The sequence below is a fragment of the Myxocyprinus asiaticus genome, chromosome 10, assembly GCF_019703515.2.
Source record: "Myxocyprinus asiaticus isolate MX2 ecotype Aquarium Trade chromosome 10, UBuf_Myxa_2, whole genome shotgun sequence".
Taxonomy (NCBI): Eukaryota; Metazoa; Chordata; class Actinopteri; order Cypriniformes; family Catostomidae; genus Myxocyprinus; species Myxocyprinus asiaticus.
In genome coordinates, this window is record NC_059353.1 from 29,705,508 (window position 1) to 29,725,128 (window position 19,621).

A 19,621-nucleotide genomic window follows, 5' to 3' on the forward strand; every position below is an offset into this window, starting at 1 on the left:
TTTATATTTTATATCAATAACTCGTCATACATAATTTGCTTTAGAAAAATATTCTAGTTTCAAAAGTTTTATAAACATGGACATCTTTGTCACACAGAAGATCTGCGTTATTCCAGAGACTATTTAAATACAGTCTCTTCAATGGGTTGTTGAAAGTGTTTTTTGATCGTTCCGCTGACAAAACATTGAAATAAATATCTTTGAAAGAAATTTCAGGAGACAAAAAAACTCTGGAGACACTCCGGAGACAGTGGATCCCAGATGTGCATGACTTTCTTTCTTCTGCTGAACACAAAAAATATTTTTCTGTAGGTCCATGCAATGCAAGTGAATCTGTACCAACATTTTGAAGCTCCAAAATGCATATAAAGGCAGCAAAAAGTAATCCATATGACTCCAGCGGTAAAACTATTTCTTCAGAAGCAATATGATAGGTGTGAGTGAGAAACATATCAATATTTATTTTACTATAAATTCTCCTCCCTGCCCAGTAGTTGGCGATATGCACAAAGAATGCAAATCGCCAAAAACAAAAGTAGAAGAATGTAAAAGTAGATTTATAGTAAAAAAGGACAGATTAAACCACTGGAATCTAATTACTTTTATGCTGCCTTTATGTGCTTTTGGAGCTTCTGAATGTTGGTACCCATTCACTTGCATTGTATGGACCTACAGAGCTGAGATATTCTTCTAAAAATCTTTGTTTATGTTCAGCAGAAGAAAGAAAGTCATACACATCTGGGATGGCATGAGGGTGAGTAAATGATGAGAATTTTCATTTTTGGGTAAACAATCTCTTTAATGCATTTTAAAAAAGTAATCCATAAGACTCCATTGGTTAAATGTATTTCTTCAGAAACAATATGATAGGTGAGGGTGAGATCAATCAATATTTAAGTCCTTTTTCCCCATACATTTTCATCCCCGCCCAGTAGGTGGCGATATGCATGAAGAATGCGAATTTCCAAAAACAAAAGTAGAAGAATGTGAAAGTAAAAGTGGAGATTTATAGTAAAGAAGGACTTGAATATTGATCTGTTTCTCCCCCACACCTATCATATTGCTTCAAAAGATATGGATTTAACCACTGGAGCCTTTATGTGATTTTTGGAGCTTCAAAATGTTTGTACCCCTTCACTTGCAATGTGAGGACCTACAGAGCCGAAATATTCTTCTAAAAGTCTTTGTTTGTGTTCAGTAGAAGAAAGAAAGTCTGGGATGGCATGAGGGTGAGTAAATGATGAGAAAAATTTTATATTTGGGTGAACTATCCTTTTAAGGAAGAAAAGTAGTGTGGTATAGTAGAGTAGTCAGAAGATATAGATTAAGCTACTGTGCAGACAAGCTGGAGCAATTATCTGACTGAATCAACATTACATTTCTTTTCACTCCTCCCCTATAACCTACAACACACCTCCCATTTGATTCCTACCAATCTCCACTTGATCACAAAGGGATAAAAAGAGAAAAGCTTGACAAGATTCCTCCTTCCCAAAGTTGATCCAAGTGTGTCATCACCGCAGAACAAAAAGCAAAAGAGAAAACCCTATCAAGACCACTTTCGTTCTTTCAGGGGTGCAAGAAAAAGAAGTGCAATTAACAGAAGAATGACTCCAACCAAGTCTTACAATGATCCTTCAGCAGACTGGAACACATCTGAGAAATCAGAGATGGGGCATCTACCACAAAATGGAGACCAATGGAGACCAAAATCCAAGCTAGACTGTAGACACTGTGCAGCCAACTGTTTCTGTGACCCAACACCACTGACCAATCCCCTACCAGATTACCTGTTCTACACTGTCTTACTTTGTTCTGCTTTCCTCTGAGTATTGCCGACCCTGTTTTTTCCATCTCTGTAAGTATCATATGTGTATAGTTCATGCACATTTCTTGACGATTTGTCATTACCTCATAAAGAAAATTAGACCATTGCAGTTCATTATTTGAAATATTTCACTCACCAAACATTCATTTAAACATAATGAATCATATAATGTATAGACTGTCTCCACTAAAATCACTTTAATTTAAATACTTAGACTGAAAAAGAAACCTGTCTGTATTTTCAAGTGAAAAAGTTTAAGTTGGCTTACAGTGGTTGTGTTATTAGAGCCATAGTCAAGGGGTTTATTCTTGCTTTAACTGTGAGAGTGTAACGATTGCTGGAGGAAGTGAAGAGAGTAGGATCTAAGTGCAGCTTTATTTAATGAGAAAACAAGTCCAGATACAAAACTTGGAAAACACAGGAACAAAACAAAAACAAAAACAAAAACAAAACCAAAACTCTAGAACAGAACAAACGTCACATCCATGAAGGGTAACAGGAACAACAACTGACAAAGACTGAGCAAACACAAGGACTATATATACACTGCGGCAAACAAGGTAAACTAGACACAGCTGGGAACAATGAGGGCAGGAACCAGGAACAGAGACACAGAAGGTAAACACAAAACTTCTAACTGAAAGTCAATAAATTCCTAGCGACCTCTGGTGGCCGCTAGGGCAAAAGTCTCAGGTTTTACAGAGAGATTGTAAGTACAAATATTGCTCAACTGATTTGCACTGCAGAATATTTACTGTTTCTGAACGGATTTACAGTTGAAATAACCTAAAGTAGCCTGTTTCAGTCGCTTTGGAGAGATCACATAATTACAGAGTTAATCACAGATTTTGGGGAGCTGAGATGAAAGACAGGCTGAAATACCTGAATAAGGACTTAAATTGTCTTTGGTTGGACCTACAGTAAACTCTACAGGAAGGTATCTCCACAGGATCAAGACTAAGTAGTCCTTGTTTAGTTGCAATAAAGTGGGACTGTCTGGAGACATGAAAATAATCTGCGTGATTTATTTATTTACCTGTTGGTTGGTTGGTTGTGTCAGATACAGATTTTAAATTGTAAAATTCTGAATGTATTTGTTTTAATTTTCGGCTTTGGAAAAATAAGGAGCATTAACTATCTTCAGAGAAGTCACAACAATCTTATGAAGTGCCTGTGGCAATCCAGAAACTCTGTAACATAATAGTAATAACACGTCAGATGACACCTTTACAGGTGAAAATACATTTCTGGCCACATCTTGACTTTACCACCAATGTGAACAAATTGTATTTTAACACTTTATAAAAGCACTTGTTTTTGCTTGACATGTATTTTCACAGACCCAAAATGCTAACATGTTTGGACATCAACAGATAGCAGAGATGAACTCCAGAGAAGCACGCATGTTCAATAATATCAGTCTTGGTATCGGACTCATCATCTGGTTGCCGATAATCATCATCATCTTAATTTCTATGTCTAAATAAGTCAGGTTAAATAGAGCTCCATAATTTTCAGAAATTTGAACACCAGAGAGAAGAAGATAGTGTGGGCTTTCCAGAAATTAAAAAGATATACAAGGCTTAACATGTAATTTTATAAAAAGTTTTTCTGTTATGCTTTTGGATGCTTTTAGGTGTATGGTCTGCTCAATGTTGCTCAAATTATTGCAATTACTTTTTATCTACAGTATATAGGGCCACTGAAGAAGGATTCAGCATCTCTATTTGACTCCATTGTATCATTGTCATAAATGTATCATTATTCTCTTAACACAAATGCTCTAAAATTTATGTACATTTCTAGGTTTTAAAATTATACCATTTGACTGTTGAAGTAAATGTTTCAAAAGAAAAATAACTACACACTCTCTTGCAAGTTTCTTTTATTAACAACGTTTCGGCAACAAGCCTTTATCAAGGTACAATTTCCTCACAACGGAGAGCAGTATAAATAAAGTCAGTCATTACACACAGATGAAAGCAGTGACATCACAATGGACGTTTAGTAATTAGCTAACAAGCCTGTCTCAACCAATTAAGATAACTGAGATATCAGGTTGATTTGTATGTCACAAGAAACATTACTTAAGCACATTTAAAAACATGAGTGTGGGGATGGGAACGTGGTCGTGTGTCTGTCAGTGGGGAGAGAGGAAGCAGTAAGAGCCATCACCTGGTGATTACTGACTCTAAACTCCTGTGTCTCATTTCAGTCACGGCGGAGACGGGCTTTAAAAGGACGGTGGAATGCCTTGTCATTGATCTGATGGTGCTGGAGCAGTTGACTGTTCGTCTGCCCTGAGGAACTGCGAGATGGGTCCAGTGCCATCGGCCAACGTCGGTGGATGACGCCATCCAGCTGGCCAAAGCCCACATGGCGGCCTATCTGGAAGACGGCGAGCAGGAGTCCACATCTCTCACCCTCTCACTCCTGCTGCTCCTCCCCCTCTTGTCCCTCCCTCTCGCCCTATACCCAGTCCTCAGGAAACAGGAAGACTCCAGGCCCTGACGGCTTCACAGTAGAATTGTATAAGGCATACACCACATTATTAGTCCCAATTCTAGTGAGGATGTACAATGATTCCTTTCACAAAGGCCGATTACCAGTGACTTTGTACATGGTGTCCATCACCCTGCTTTTGAAGAAAGATAGGGATCCTACCTTTTGTAGTAATTATAGACCAATGTTGCTCCTAAATGTAGACTGTAAGATACTAGCTAAAATCCTATCTTTCTGCCTTCAATGTGTAATGCTTTCCATAATTTCATCAAACAGGCTTTACATTGGGGAGACATTCCTTTTTCAATACTCGGAGGCTATTTAATATTATTTCTCTGCCTCTCCCAGCACCGCTGAAGTCATAGTAGCACTGGATGTGGAGAAAGCCTTTGACAGGGTGGAGTGGGGCTATCTGTTCTTTGCGTTAGGAAAATTTGGATTTGATTCTAAATTTACTTCCTGGATTCAACTTCTGTATGCATTCACATCTGCGTCAGTGCATACCAACTGAATTCACTCGCCACCCTTTCTGCTTCAACGTGGGACATGTCAGGGCTGCCTGTTTTCAATATAGCTATTGAGCCGCTAGCCATTTGGCTACGAAGCCACGATGGGTTCAAAGGCATCACCCGCCACAAACTATCTCTCTTTTCGGACGATCTTTTATTATATGTCTCCAATCCCGTATCCTCCCTCCCCCCATATTATCTATTCTTGATTAGTTTGGTCGCTTAGTTTGATCAGGGAATAAGTTAAATCTTCAAAAAAGCTAATTATTTTTTGTAAACCAATTGGCGAAAGCATTCCCTATTCCGCATTTCCCTTTAAGTTAGCCCCAGATGGGTTCAAATACTTGGAGATATTCATCTCTAGCACCTTTAAATATCTGTTCCTTAAGAACTTTCAGCCACTACTGGACAAATGTAAATTAGACATTGCTAGGTGGATTTCCCTTCCTCTTTCTATAGCAGGCCGTGTGAATCTTATAAAAATTGTTATTCTGCCGAAATTCTTATATCTGTTCCAGAACATTCCAATCTGTTTTAATAAATAATTTTTTTTGAGTTTGGATCAGCAATTGAGTGGGTTCATCTGGAATAACAAGCCAGCTCGTATCAGGAGATCAGTTCTCCAGCTTCCCAAATCTGAAGGGGGTCTAGTGCTTCCAAATTTTCGATACTACTTCTGGGCAGGTAACGTAAACAAACTGCTTCATTGGGTCAGCTATAAAGTTTCTGACTTTTGTCTGCCCTGGGTTCATACTGAGATATCATCTTCCTCTTGTTCTCTACACTCTAGAATCTGCTCTTAGCTCCCCATTGAGTTCCACAAAATCTCAAGCAATCCAGTTGTCACCAGCACTATTAAGACTTGGCTTAAATTCAGAAAACAATTTGGTCTTCACAAAGCCTTGATTCATATGCCGATTTTAAATAACCACTTATTCCCTCCATCTCTCTCGGACAACGCCTTTCGTAGCTGGGCAACTAAAGGTCTTTGTACACTTAATGACTTATATGAGGACAGGTTTTTTGTCTTTCTCATCCCTGTCAGTTAAATTTAACTTGCCTAACAGTCATCTTTTTTTATTTTTCCAAGTGAGGCATTTTGTTCAAAAGCTGTTTTCCTATTTTCCCAATCGCCCCCCTGAATCAGAAATTGATCAGTTTCTCACCCTTGACCCTAGTCAAAGGTGGCTGATATCTATTATTTATGGTAAAATGAGCTTCCTAACCACATCCCCTATGGACTCCCTCAAAGATTCCTGGAAACAGGACTTGGGCGTTGACATCTCTGACAGCCAGTGGAAGGACATTTTTAGTTTAGTACACTCCTCATCCATCTGTGCTAGACACACTCTAATAAAATGTAAAGTACTCAACAGGGCCCACTTCACCAGTGCTATACTGGCAAAAATATTCGACAATTGAAGAGATGCCTGCAATAGATGTAAGCAATCTCCGGCCGATCATCTACATATGTTCTGGACATGCCCAAAGCTGCCCGAATATTGGTCTAATATTTTTTTAATTCTTTCACAGGCTTTCATTACAAATATTGTCCCTAAATCTTTGACTGTTTTGTTTGGACTCTCCAATTCAAATTATACCCACCACAATTCAACGCGTCATTGCCTTCACCACTCTATTAGCCAGATGCCCCATCCTACTCAAATGGAAACATGCCTCCCCCCCAACACAGAAGGGGTGGTTACAAGAAGTCTTACAGTGCATCCAATTGGAGAAGTTGAGATATTCATTGAAAGGTTCTCTGAGATCCTTTCATAAAACCTGGAGTCCTTTAGTTGCCCTTTTTAATGACCTCATTATTACTTCGGATGACGATGGGGGCAAGGCCTCCCACATTTTTTTATTTTTGTCAGTTTCTTTGGTGGTCGGGACCAACGTGCATGGGGGGGGGGGGGGGGGTATGAGTGGTTATTTGTGCTCTTGTGGTAGTTTGTTTGTTTATTATTTTTCTTTGTTCGTCAGACACTCTGCCTTGCTTTGTAATTGTTGCGTGCCTTCTATATGTCTGCAGAAAACTCAATAAAAAGACTTAAACTAAAAACATTATGTGTGGATGGGTCCTGTAAACCGAAATCTCGGTGTGTGACCTGATGGCGGGGGAGGCGGAGCCGGAGCTGTCTGCAGCTGCTTAGCGTCAGAGTGACGCAGAAGGGGAAGAATCCACTGGCATTCCCACCCTTAGGGAATTCCCTGAGGGGGATTTTCCTCTAGAGCAGTTGCGTGATGAAACCCTTAAGCATGCCTTTGACCAAGTGAGAGTGATCGATGGCCAGCAGCACCAGCCTAACGTCGCACTCACATATCCATATTTTTGGATCATTAGGGACCAGTTGTATCGAGTGATGCAGGACACTCAAACCCATGAAAATACATCCCAGTTATTAGTCCTGAAGAGCCGTTGGGAAACACATTTCCAGGGGGCTCACCATAACCCTATGGAAGGCCACTTAGGACAAGAAAGGTCACTGCACCGGTTAATGGCCCGCATTTATTGGCCAGGCATTCGCAGAGATGTTCGCAGATAGTATGCGGCATGCCGCGAATGTCATTAGGTGAATCCACCAGCCACCCCAAGAGTGCCATTGCAGCCGTTAATCGAGGCCCCCATCGAAAGAATTGCCATGGACCTCGTCGGGCCATTAGAGCAGTCAGCATGCAGATATCAGTTTGTATTAGTCCTGGTGGATTATGCAATGCGACATCCGGAAGCAGTGCCTTTGCGCAACATCTCAGAACGCAGTGTTGCAGAGGTAGTCTTCAAAATTATCTCACGGGTGGGGATTCTGAAGGAAATCCTCACCAATCAAGGCACAACATTTATGTCACGTACACTATGCGAACTTTATGAATTGCTGGGGATTCAATCGATCCGCACCAGCGTTTATCATCCTCAAATTGATGGGCTGGTCAAACTATTTAATCAAACCCTAAAGAATATGATTCGTAAGTCGTACGCGAGGATGCTAGGAACTGGGACAAATGGCTGGAACCCTTATTATTTGCAGTCAGGGAGGTCCCACAAGCTCCACTGGGTTTTCCCCCTTCGAGATCCTGTATAGATGTCAGCCCCGTGGGGTACTTGACATCATACAGGAGGCATGGGAGGAGGGACCTTCCCAAAGCAAAAATGAAATTCAGTATGTCCTTGATCTTCAAACAAAGCTACACACACTGGGTCGGTTGTCACAAGGAAATTTGCTCCAAGCTCAAGATAGACAAAGCCGGCTCTTTAATAGTGGTAACCAGCTATGGGAATTTGCACCGGGAGACAAAGTCCTTGTATTACTGCCCACTTCAAGCTCTAAATTATTCGCCAAGAGGCAAGGACCCTTTGAGGTCATACGGCGAGTCGGGGATCCCAATTATGAGGTGAAATGAATGGATAGAAGTAGAGAAGTCAAATTTACCTCCTCAACCTCCTTAAATTATGGAGAGAGGCAGTCCCTGTGTCCATGGCGACGGTAGTTCCGGAGAGGGCGGAGCTTGGTCCTGCGGTGAAGTTCAAAGCCGGAAAAATCTGGAAAATCTATTCCGATAAAAGGTATAATAAGCTGCAAAACAAAAGCTGTGATTTACTTAATAAGTCCTTGCAGTAAATCATATGTGGGAATTAAAAACACAAATTGCAGAACATCGTAAAACTATAAGATGTAAAAATATTAATTACCCATAAGCAGCACATTTTATAGAATATAATCATCCAGTTGCATTATTACATTATATAGGTATTGAGAAGGTGTCAGTAGCCTTTTGGAGACACAGATTTAAAACTTTGGTGCCTCATGGTTTAAATGTTGATTTTGAATTATTTTTATAAATGAGGAAATAAAATCTATTTTGTACACAAAACAATTAATGGTTGTGTATGTGTATATTTATCTCTGAGTGTATGTGTATGTGTGTGGTTTGTGTATAGGGCTCTTATGATATGATGTGGTGGCTTTTTAGGATTTAATTGTATCTCATGTTTTTAAATGTGCTTAAGTAATGTGTCTTGTGACATACAAATCAGCCTGATATCTAAATTGACTTAATTGGCTGAGACAGGCTTGTTAGCTAATTGTCCATTGTGATGTCACTGTTTTCACCTGTGTGTAATTACTGACTCTATTTATACTGCTCTCAATTGTGAGGAAACTGTACCTTGATTAAGGCTTTTTGATGAAATGTTGGTAATAAAATAAACTTGTTAGAGAGTGTGCAGTTATATATGTTTTTGTTTGGTCCTAACTTGCACCTCCAAATTTAAGGTGTGTGTTTGGTCCAGTCTCTCTCTAAAATATGTTGAAGTAAATGTATCATGAACTGTGACGTTTGTATTAATTATTTTCTTTTAATCATGTGTAAGTACAGTACCATTATGAATGCATTCTCATGAGTTGTGAGTGTGCTGTCATACTGTGATTTGAGACTGCAGTAGACTATCTTATCACTCACAGATTTCACATTTTTATGATCCAAACAACTGAAGTCCAGCAATGGGCAATACACTACAAATATTTTTCTATACAGTATTGTTCAATTAGATACACTATGAATGAATCAATAGAATCCGCTGATATTTAGCTACAGAGGTACTGCAAGGGTTATATTATGACCATGATATCATATAAAGTAGCTGATATTTTGAAATGGATGGGTGGGTCAGTTAAGTAGTTTCTGTGGCCAGGCAACAAAAGATGTGCTGATTGATTTAGATCATACAATCTAAAGTTTTCAACAGTGAAAGCGAAAACCCATTTACAACTCATGGTTACAAATGACATGCATTACACAACAACAAGACAAAAAGAATAATATGTATGATGGACAAGGGCTGATGCAAAATTATAGGAAATGTGCAACCGCAACCTAATCCATTGGTAAGCATTCAAGGATTCTTAATGTTAATAGGGAAAAACTGATCAAAATTGCAGAGAAAGTGCTGTTATACTCAAGGGATGTTGAGCTTTTGCTTACTCTGTGATGTAAAACAGAGGAAACATAAGAGCTTGTCAAAAAGTGATTAAGTTAAATCCTTCAGGCTAACAACTATAAAGAATATAAACTTATACAGTTTTAGAATTTTTTTATTTATACATATTTATTTCTTTATGTTTAAATTTGATTATATACCAATATGTATAATCAGCAATATCATATTTGTAGTATACCAAAAGTGGCAATCGTGGTTTTAATCAAAGTGTTAAACACTAACTTACAGGTTCTGTAAACGATTTTAGCCGTTCTAGAATTTCCACAATATGAGCCAAAGGATTTGCCATGTCCCCTCTTTCCAAAACCCCGCACCTGATCCGTTTCTCATCAACACCTATTATATCACTTATGAATATATATTAAACCACTAGAGTCTTATGGATTACTTTTATGCTGCCTTGATGTGCTTTTGGAATGTCAAAATTTTGGCACTCATTCACTTGCATTGTATGGACCTACAGAGCTGAGATATTCTTCTAAAAATCTTAATTTGGTTCTGCAGAAGAAAGTCACACATCTGGGATGGCACGTGGGTGAGTAAAGGATGAGAGCATTTTCATTTTTGGGTGAACTATTCCTTTAAGCCTCAATAATTTGCTGCAACTACACTGTCTGGTCACAAATAAAAAGTTGCACACTCTAATATTTTGATGAATCGCCTTTGGCTTTGATTACCTTATGCAACGTCACAACATTTATTTCCATCCCAAGTTGCATTAATTTTTGACCGAGATCTCGTATTGATGACGGGATAGTCAAACCACTCCGTAAAGTCTTCTCCAGCACATCCCAAAGACTTTCAATGGGGTTAAGGTCAGGACTCTGTGGTTGCCAATTCATGTGTGAAAATTATTTCTCATGCTCCCTGAACCACTCTTTCACAATCTGAGCACGATGAATCTTGGCATTGTCGTCCTGGAATACGCCTATGCCTACAGGGAAGAAAAAAATCCATTGATGTGACCAGGTCATTCAGTACATTCAGGTAGTCAGCTGACTTCATTTTATTGCCTCATTATGTTGCTGAGCCTAGACCTGATCAACTGAAGCAACCTCAGATCATAGCACTGACTCCAGAGGCTTGTACAGTGGGCACTATGCATGATGGTTGCATCGCTTCATGCGCTTCCCTTCTTACCCTGATGCGCCCATTACTTTGGAATAGGGTAAATCTGGACTCATCTTTCTTTCACTATTAAACATAGTAGTGGTCGACTGATTATCAGTCTGGCCGATATTCGGAACCGATATTCAAAAAATTTCTAATTATCGGAATCGTTATTTTGGCTGATCTTATTGCCGATCAAGTTTCAAATGCAATCCGTTGGCTCTGATGCCACCGCCTCTCTCTGAAAGTTTACTGCTTGTAGTCTGGCTCAACGTCCGGCCCACAGTATTATTGGATTGGTTATATGTCACGAGTAAATGGCCAATCAACACTGTACTCCATTTTTGTGGGGGAGAGGTAATAAAGAGAAAAACAGCGAGAGAAAGATGCATCACTGAGAGGGCAAGCTGTTTTCAAAGGTAAGAATGCAGATACTGAAGTTGCAATAAACATCACAATACTCTATGCCAGCATTCACCATTTAGTGAACCCCGGATTTGTTCCATCTGGACCACGAGACATCATGACAATGGTTGCCCCATCTCACCATTTCTACACTTTAGGTTAGCAGCATGACAAAACAACAGAGCTGTGTACACCGCAAGTGCACTGGGGTGAAGGTAGCACTGATCTTTCAGCATTTCCACCTTTTTCCTGAACGCGGAAGCATTCCACAATTCATTTTCAATTTCCGGACTCCAGTGTTTTCACTCGCATCAGCGTATATTCTTTGCAGGTAATGTGATGTTTTAAGTATTACGTTTGTAAACATTTTCAAAAACATGGCTTTAAAGTGCTGATACTTAACCGAGTCGAGATGACCGATTTTTTGACAGTGCCTCACCCGAGTATGTAGATGTTATGAAGTGATGGTCTGAGGTTAGTTATGTTGATATCATTAAGTTGTTATGACAGCTAACAGCTGCAAAAGTTGAGCCTGAAATTCATTTTCACTCCAAGTAACACTTAAATGGTTGTTCTCCATCTGAATCGCTCATTTCGGTAGTTTTTACATTGTGTCTTCGAGACCAGAAGCACAAAACAGGCAATTAGAATCATCATGGCGCCATCAGTGGTTGCTCAGGAAAACTGGATATCCTTGAATATTTTTCTCTAGCACAGAACACACTTAGGCTGCGTGCTAGGTAGGATGCGTCCTTTGAAGGCTGCAGTATACCGAGTGTCCTCCTTTAAACAAGCCTCGTTTAAATGAGACGGCCTTCGTAGTACAAACAGAAACCGAACGTTGCTATGACAGCACGCCACTCTTTAACAAGCAGGAGCGCTTTGAGTGAGAAGGGAACAAAGTCCCTTTGGAAGGGACTGTATGAGGTACATTTGAGGAGAGTTATAATGATGTAAAGAGAAAAGAAAATAGATTTTACACGTGTACCTTTAGTCTAATACTTTATACATATTATATACTCTGCACCCATCTACTGAGGTACTTCAACTTGGGAATTAACATTACTTGCGTTTGAACATCATATTTACGGGCAAATTTTTCATCATTTTTTTTTTTTTTTAGACATTTCCGTTGAAGTAAAGAATTGTGGGTTGTGAGTGCCCACGAAGGATACACCTCATTCATCCTCCGAATTCCCGTGAAAGAAGGTCGCATTCGAAGTGTCCTACTCACTTTTCTGAAACGAGACAGCCTTGATGACGTATGCGGCCGACAAATGTGACCTCAGGAGGACGCAGCCTTCCAAACAAGACATAGCCTTAATTAGCACATTCATTTGCTCACCTACATAACTCCTACTCTATCACGTTTGAGGTATCTACAGCAAGCCGGAGGATTCAAATCATTAACGGCAACGAGGAACATGGTTTCACATTGCAAACGCACATTAAATTATACACCCAACATTTGTTGTCAGATAATCCAGTACCTGATGTCCTTCTGTCATCATTAAATAGGTAAAGATTTTGTCTCTGCTGTCCAAAACTATTTATTCGACGAATTTGACTCAGGGTTTGAGTTCAGGTTTAACAGCTAGGTGGCTAACTAAACTGGCTATTGGTTTTCACAAACTTTGCAAGCTAACTAAAGTAGCAAATTCTTTCAAAATGTGAAAAAAATATTCTTAGTGATTTCAAACTCCTGACAAGTTGCAAGTATTGGAAAAGCATTGAAGTTCTCATTCTCATAACTATTTTTACATTATATTTACATTTTCAGAATTGAAACCATGCATAGGAGTCTGGAGTGGGCAATGGGGAGGTTTATAAATGCTCAGGCTGCAGATGAAATAATCCATGGGATAACAGAGTTTATTCAGATGGTTTGGAATTTAGACAGGAGAACACATGAAGGGAAATGACATCACACGAAATGAAACTCATTCAAAGATTTAAAAAAAAAAAAAAATGCTTTTCTTGTCGAGTTTGTTCTGAATAGTAATCATTGAGACATTCATAATATCGTTCAAAAATCATCCAGTTCATGGAATAATTGTTTAGTTTGCTTTGCTATTTACTCAGTAGTCTGAAACAAAGGATGGCATAATAATATTTCTTCAGACTGATCTGGGTATCGTCTGCCATTGATTAGCAGTGGATCACAAGGTGCACCATCTTATACCATTAGTCAGCAGTCATTTCAGAGGTCTTGCAGTTTTACAGTACCACAGATGGCAGATAATCTCCACACATCTTTATCCACAATCAAAAGATGATTAAGGTAAGTTGTGATTGTATTACATACACTGTAAAAAGTGGTAACCTGCAATGTTTACTTGCTCTATTCATGATCTCACCCATAAAATTAGTTCTGTTGGTATAACCTAATGTATTGAGGCTGATTCAGTGATGTTAAGTCATATTTTTGAGTTAAAAAATACAAATACATTTTCATTTTACTACATGCTCACATTTTAGGTTAATTTTTTGTCAGTAAAAATTTTTTTTTATACAACAGCTAGTTCTGGTCCTCTAATCTGATTAACACACTTGAATATTTAGTTTTTGCATCACATAAAATTGAAATGAGTAATCCAATGTACATTCAATAATTTTTTGGTTTTGCTGTCTGATACAACAGTGATCTCGGACTTCAGTATCAGCGTGGATGTAGCATGCAAAACCAAACAATACCATTTTAAACATACTTTATTTGGCAAGCTTATCTGTCATGGTCTCGGTTGGAATTAAGCTGCTTTTTCTAGACTACTGCTTTGACTATAGTTAAAAATCATTTCAAACATTTTTTTTTCCAGAAGTACTAAACATTTTATTTACAGTCAATAGCATACGTTTACACACCTCTTTCATCATTTATATAAATATTAGAGATATGAGATAAAATTTTAATGTATTGTAGTAATGCCCTTTAAAAGCTGCATAATAGATATGTAGAGTACTGTGCAAAAGTCTTAGGCACATAAGATGTTTAACAAAAGCATTTCTCTTAAGATGGTAATTTATATCTTCAGCTTTAGTGTATCAATAGGAAATATAAATGTTAGACTCCCAAACATTACTTTTGCAAATAGAAAGGATTAGAATAGAAGAACAGGGAGCCCTGCAACAGATGTTATGGCCCCCACAAAGCCCCCCACTGAACATTGTGTCAGTCTGAGGTTACATAAAGAGACAGAAGCAATTGAGATAGCCTAAATAGATAAAAGAACTGTGGTGAATTCTCCAAGAAGCTTGGAACATCCTATTTGCCAACAACCAAGAAAAACTGTGTCCAGGTGTACCTAGGAGAATTGAGGCTGTTTTAAAGGCAAAGGTGGTCACACCGAATATTGATTTAGCTTTTTTATGTTTACTGGACTTTGTATGACATTAAGTGATAAATGAAAACTATTTATGTCATTATTTTTGAAGACATCCTCACCATGCAACATTTTTCACAAGTGCCAGAAACTATTGCACAGTACTGTAGATAAATCTCACAAATACATATTAGGCAGGGAAAGTATAGAGGAGACAGGAAATGACAGGGGAGAAGAGTGGGAATGGGATCAGGAAAGGACCTCACGAGCCAGGATTTGAACTCGGGTCACCCGTGATTTATCTGCACCATGTCAGAGCATTGCCCACAAGGCTACGGCTCAGACGACATCCTCTTGTTTTTTAATGTAGTGTGATGCCTTATTGAGAATCAGTGAATGTTTGCGCCTTTTGAAATGTTTATGTTTCAGAGCCTTAATTGTCTTTAGTGGACAAGTCATTTTTTAGAAGAACTACAGTTTGCAGAAGGTGCTGGGAAACCAAAGAATATGCAGTACCTTATGGATTTTTGTGGGCAGATTCAATGCTCAGGACAAATCAGGGACTCGTACACAACTATCTTAAAAGACACAAACAGTCACTGATCATCGAGGAAGCAACACCAAATTAAGAATCAAAGGGATATAAACTTTTGAACAGGATAATTTGTGTAAATGCAGTTATTTTGTTTTGTGTAATATACAGTAGGTAAATATCTGTCAATGCTTCATCAGAGCAGTAATATACAAAATGCAAATTTTAAGATTGCCCTTTTTAAATGATTTTACAAGAGAAATGTAAACTTGTTGTATTTCAATTTTATGTGATGCAAAAACTAAATATTCAGGAACTAACTGTTGTGTGTAATATATATATATATATATATATATATTAGTATTTTATTTTTTTACTGAAAAAATGTTTTACCTAAAATGTGTGCTTCATGTAGTAAAATGAAAATGAATTTTATTAAACTAAAAAATATGACATCACTGAATCAACCTCAATACAGTAAACATTGCAGGTTACCACTATTTACAGTGTATGTAATACAATCACAACTTAATCGTATTTTGATTGTGGATAAAGATGTGTGGAGAATATCTGCCATCTGTGGTACTGTAAAACTGCAAGACCTCTGAAATGACTGCTGACTAATGGTATAAGATGGTGCACCTTGTGATCCACTGCTAATCAATGGCAGACGAAAAGGATGATTTCTGAATGATATTATGAATGTCTCAGTGATTAGTATTCAGAACAACCTCAACAAGAAAAGCATTTTTTTTTATCTTTGAGTTTCATTTCAGTGTGATGTAATTTCCCTTCATGTGTTCTCCTGTCTAAATTCCTAACCATCTGAATAAACTCACTTATTTCATCTGCAGCCTGAGCATTTATAAGCCTCCCCCTTGCCACTCCAGACTCCTATGCATGGTTTCAATTCTGTAAATGTAAATATAATGTAAAAATAGTTATGAGAATGAGAACATCAATGCTTTTCCAATACTTGCAACACTTGTCAGGAGTTTGGAATCACTAAGAATGTTTTTTTTTTTCATGTTTTTGAAAGAATTTGCTACTTTAGTTAGCTTGCAAAGTTTGTGAAAACCAATAGCCAGCTTAGTTAGCCACCTAGATGTTAAACCTTAACTCAAACCCTGAGTCAAATTCCGTGTGAGTAGTTGAATAAATAGTTTTGGACAGCAGAGACAAAATCGTTACCTATTTAATGATGACAGAAGGACATCAGGTCCTGGATTATTTGACAACAAACGTCGGGTGCAGTCATTTAAAAGGCGTTTACAATGCAAAACAAAGTTCCTCGTTGTCATTAATGATTTGAATCCTCCGACTTGCCGTAGATAAATCAAACGTGATAGAGGAGGAGTTATGTAGATGAGCAAATGAATGTGCTAATTAAGTTACTTGAGGCGTTATGTTGACGCCAGAAGGCGATGGCATTTACTTAACGCGTGACGGCGCACAATGTTTATTTAACGCTTAACGGTATTTACTTAACACCTCACTAGCTTAATACGTATGGAAAGCCAAGAGGGTAAGAATTCACGTGTTTTGTATCGCCGTTTTCTAAACGTTGTAAGGCGTTATTTTAGCGCCTCACGTAACTTAATTAGCGCATTCATTTGCTCATGTACATAACTCCTCCTCTATCGCGTTTGAGGTATCTAAGGCAAGTCGGAGGATTTAAATAAGTAACAGCAACGATTTATTTTGTTTCACAGTGCAAACGCACATTAAATGACTGCACCCGACTTTTGTTGACAAATAATCCAGGACCTGATGTCCTTCTTTCATCACTTAATAGGTAATTTTGTCTCCGCTGCCCAAAACTGTTTATTCAACTACTCACACGGAATTTGACTCAGGGTTTGAGTTCAGGTTTAACAGCTAGGTGACTAACTAAGCTGGCTATTGGTTTTCATAAACTTTACAAGCTAACTAAAGTAGCAAATTCTTTCAAAACGTGAAAAAACATTCTTAGTGATTCCAAACTCCTGAAAAGTGTGTGTTGCAAGCATTGGAAAAGCATTGATGTACTCATTCTCATAACTATTTTCCCATTGGCGCAGGGCTTGGCTGAGGCAGCTGTGTGTGTGTGTGTGTGTGTGTGTATATATATATATATACACACACACAACTCAGCAAAAAAAGAAACATCCTTTTTTCAGGACACTGTATTTTAAAGATAATTTTGTAAAAATCCAAATAACTTTACAGATCTTTATTGTAAAGGGTTTAAACAATGTTTTCCATGCTTGTTAATTGAACCATAAACAATTAATGAACATGCACCTGTGGAACGGTCATTAAGACACTAACAGCTTTCAGACAGTCGGCAATTTAGGTCACAGTTATAAAAACTTGGGACATTAAAGAGACCTTTCTACTGATTCTGAAAAATACCAAAAGAAAGATGCCCAGGGTCCCTGCTCATCTGCGTGAACGTGCCTTAGCCATAATGCATGGAGGCTTGAGGACTGCAGATGTGGCCCGGGCAATAAATTGCAATGTCCGTACTGTGAGACACCTAAGACAGCACTACAGGGAGACAGGAAGGACAGCTGATCATCCTCGCAGTGGCAGACCACGTGTAATAACACCTGCATAGGATCGGTACATCCGAATATCACACCTGCAGGACAGGTACAGGATGGCAACAACAACTGCCCGAGTTACACCAGGAATGCACAATCCCTCCGTCAGTGCTCAGACTGTCTGCAATAGGCTGAGAGAGGCTGGACTGAGGGCTTGTAGGCCTGTTGTACGGCAGGTCCTTACCAGACATCACCGGCAACAACGTCGCCTATGGGCACAAACCCACCTTCGCTGGACCAGACAGCACTGGCAAAAAGTGCTCTTCACTGACGAGTCGCGGTTTTGTTGTCAGGGCTGATGGTTGGACTCACGTTTATCGTCGAAGGAATGAGAGTTACACCGAGGCTTGTACTCTGGAGCGGGATCAATTTGGAGGTGGAGGGTCCGTCATGGTCTGTGGCGGTGTGTCACAGCATCATCGGACTGAGCTTGTCATTGCAGACAGTCTCAACGCTGTGCATTACAAGGAAGACATCCTTCTTCCTCATGTGGTACCCTTCCTGCAGGCTCATCCTGACATGACCCTCCAGCATGACAATGCCACCAGCCATACTGCTCATTCTGTGCTTGATTTCCAGCAAGACAGGAATTTCAGTGTTCTGCCATGGCCAGTGAAGAGCCTCAATCTCAATCCCATTGAGCTCGTCTGGGACCTGTTGGATCGGAGGGTGAGGGCTAGGGCCATTCCCCCCAGAAAATGTCCGGAAACTTGCAAGTGCCTTGGTGGAAGAGTGGGGTAACATCTCACAGCAAGAACTGACAAATCTGGTGCAGTCCATGAGGAAGAGATGAACTGCAGTACTTAATGCAGCTGGTGGCCACACCAGATACTGACTGTTACTTTTGATTTTGACCTGCCCTTTGTTCAGGGACACATTATTCCATTTCTGTTAGTCACATGTCTGTGAAACTTGTTCTGTTTATGTCTTAGTTGTTGAATTTCGTTTATGTTCATACAAATATTTACACGTTAAGTTTGCTGAAAATAAAAGCAGTTGAAAGTGAGAGGATGTTTCTTTTTTTGCTGAGTTATATATATATATATATATATATATGTATACACACACAGTATGCAAAATACAATTGTTTTATAAGGATACACAACTCCTGCTGAAGCGCTGTGGGGAATCAGGATGCTGAAGTGGCCCGTTCACCAGCGACGTGTCAAGCGACGAGGCAGAACGATGCTCGCTTGAACACTGCAGGAGAGCGGAGAGTCCTCTCATTGCCGTGAAGATTCCGCCTGCTGACTAATGTAGAGGGCTTCTAGACGAGAGATGAATCGCTGTCTTGAAGGAAAAAAATTCTGAGGAATGGTGTTTGCACACCTGCTTTTATAGCAGACAGCTTCGTGCCTAAAAAGGTGGGGCTCAAACACCATAGCCAATATTAGAATATTGCCGTTATTGTAGAGAGTTTTCAACTAGGTTGTGTGGAAGGACACTCCCCATATACGTTAGCACGCAGTGTCAAGTGTACTGAGTCGTAAGGGAACATCTTTTCCACGACCATGATGTTTGGTGTAGAAAGACTAACTAAATTGTGCCCAAGACAAAAAATGACCAAAATGGCAATTGCGAGTGGGGTGGCCTGGCTACCCCTTAACTCTGCCCCTGGTCATGTGTGAATTGTCACTGGAATTGTCTTGTACAAATTGTCAGCTAATTGTCAGCTTGTTTTACAGGCTCTGTATTACTATGATTGTTTGTTGTCCTTGAATGAGGTCATGTAGAATAGCTTTTCAAGGACACTAACCAGAAGATCAAAGAAATACAACGTTCTTTGATCGTCTGGTTAGTGTCCTTGGTTTTTGCAATGGTGAAAATAATCCTA

The 19,621-nt window shown here is 39.1% G+C and overlaps 1 long non-coding RNA gene across 1 annotated transcript; it reads right to left on the minus strand.

Moving 5' to 3' along the window:
• Nucleotides 1-15,234: 15,234 nt before the first annotated feature.
• On the minus strand, nucleotides 15,235-16,490 carry LOC127447161 (uncharacterized). The gene is made up of 3 exons (XR_007898345.1): nucleotides 16,394-16,490; nucleotides 16,042-16,114; nucleotides 15,235-15,248 (listed from the first exon to the last, which is right to left on the minus strand). It is a non-coding gene; the product is annotated as an uncharacterized LOC127447161 (long non-coding RNA).
• Between the last annotated feature and the right edge of the window lie 3,131 nt (nucleotides 16,491-19,621).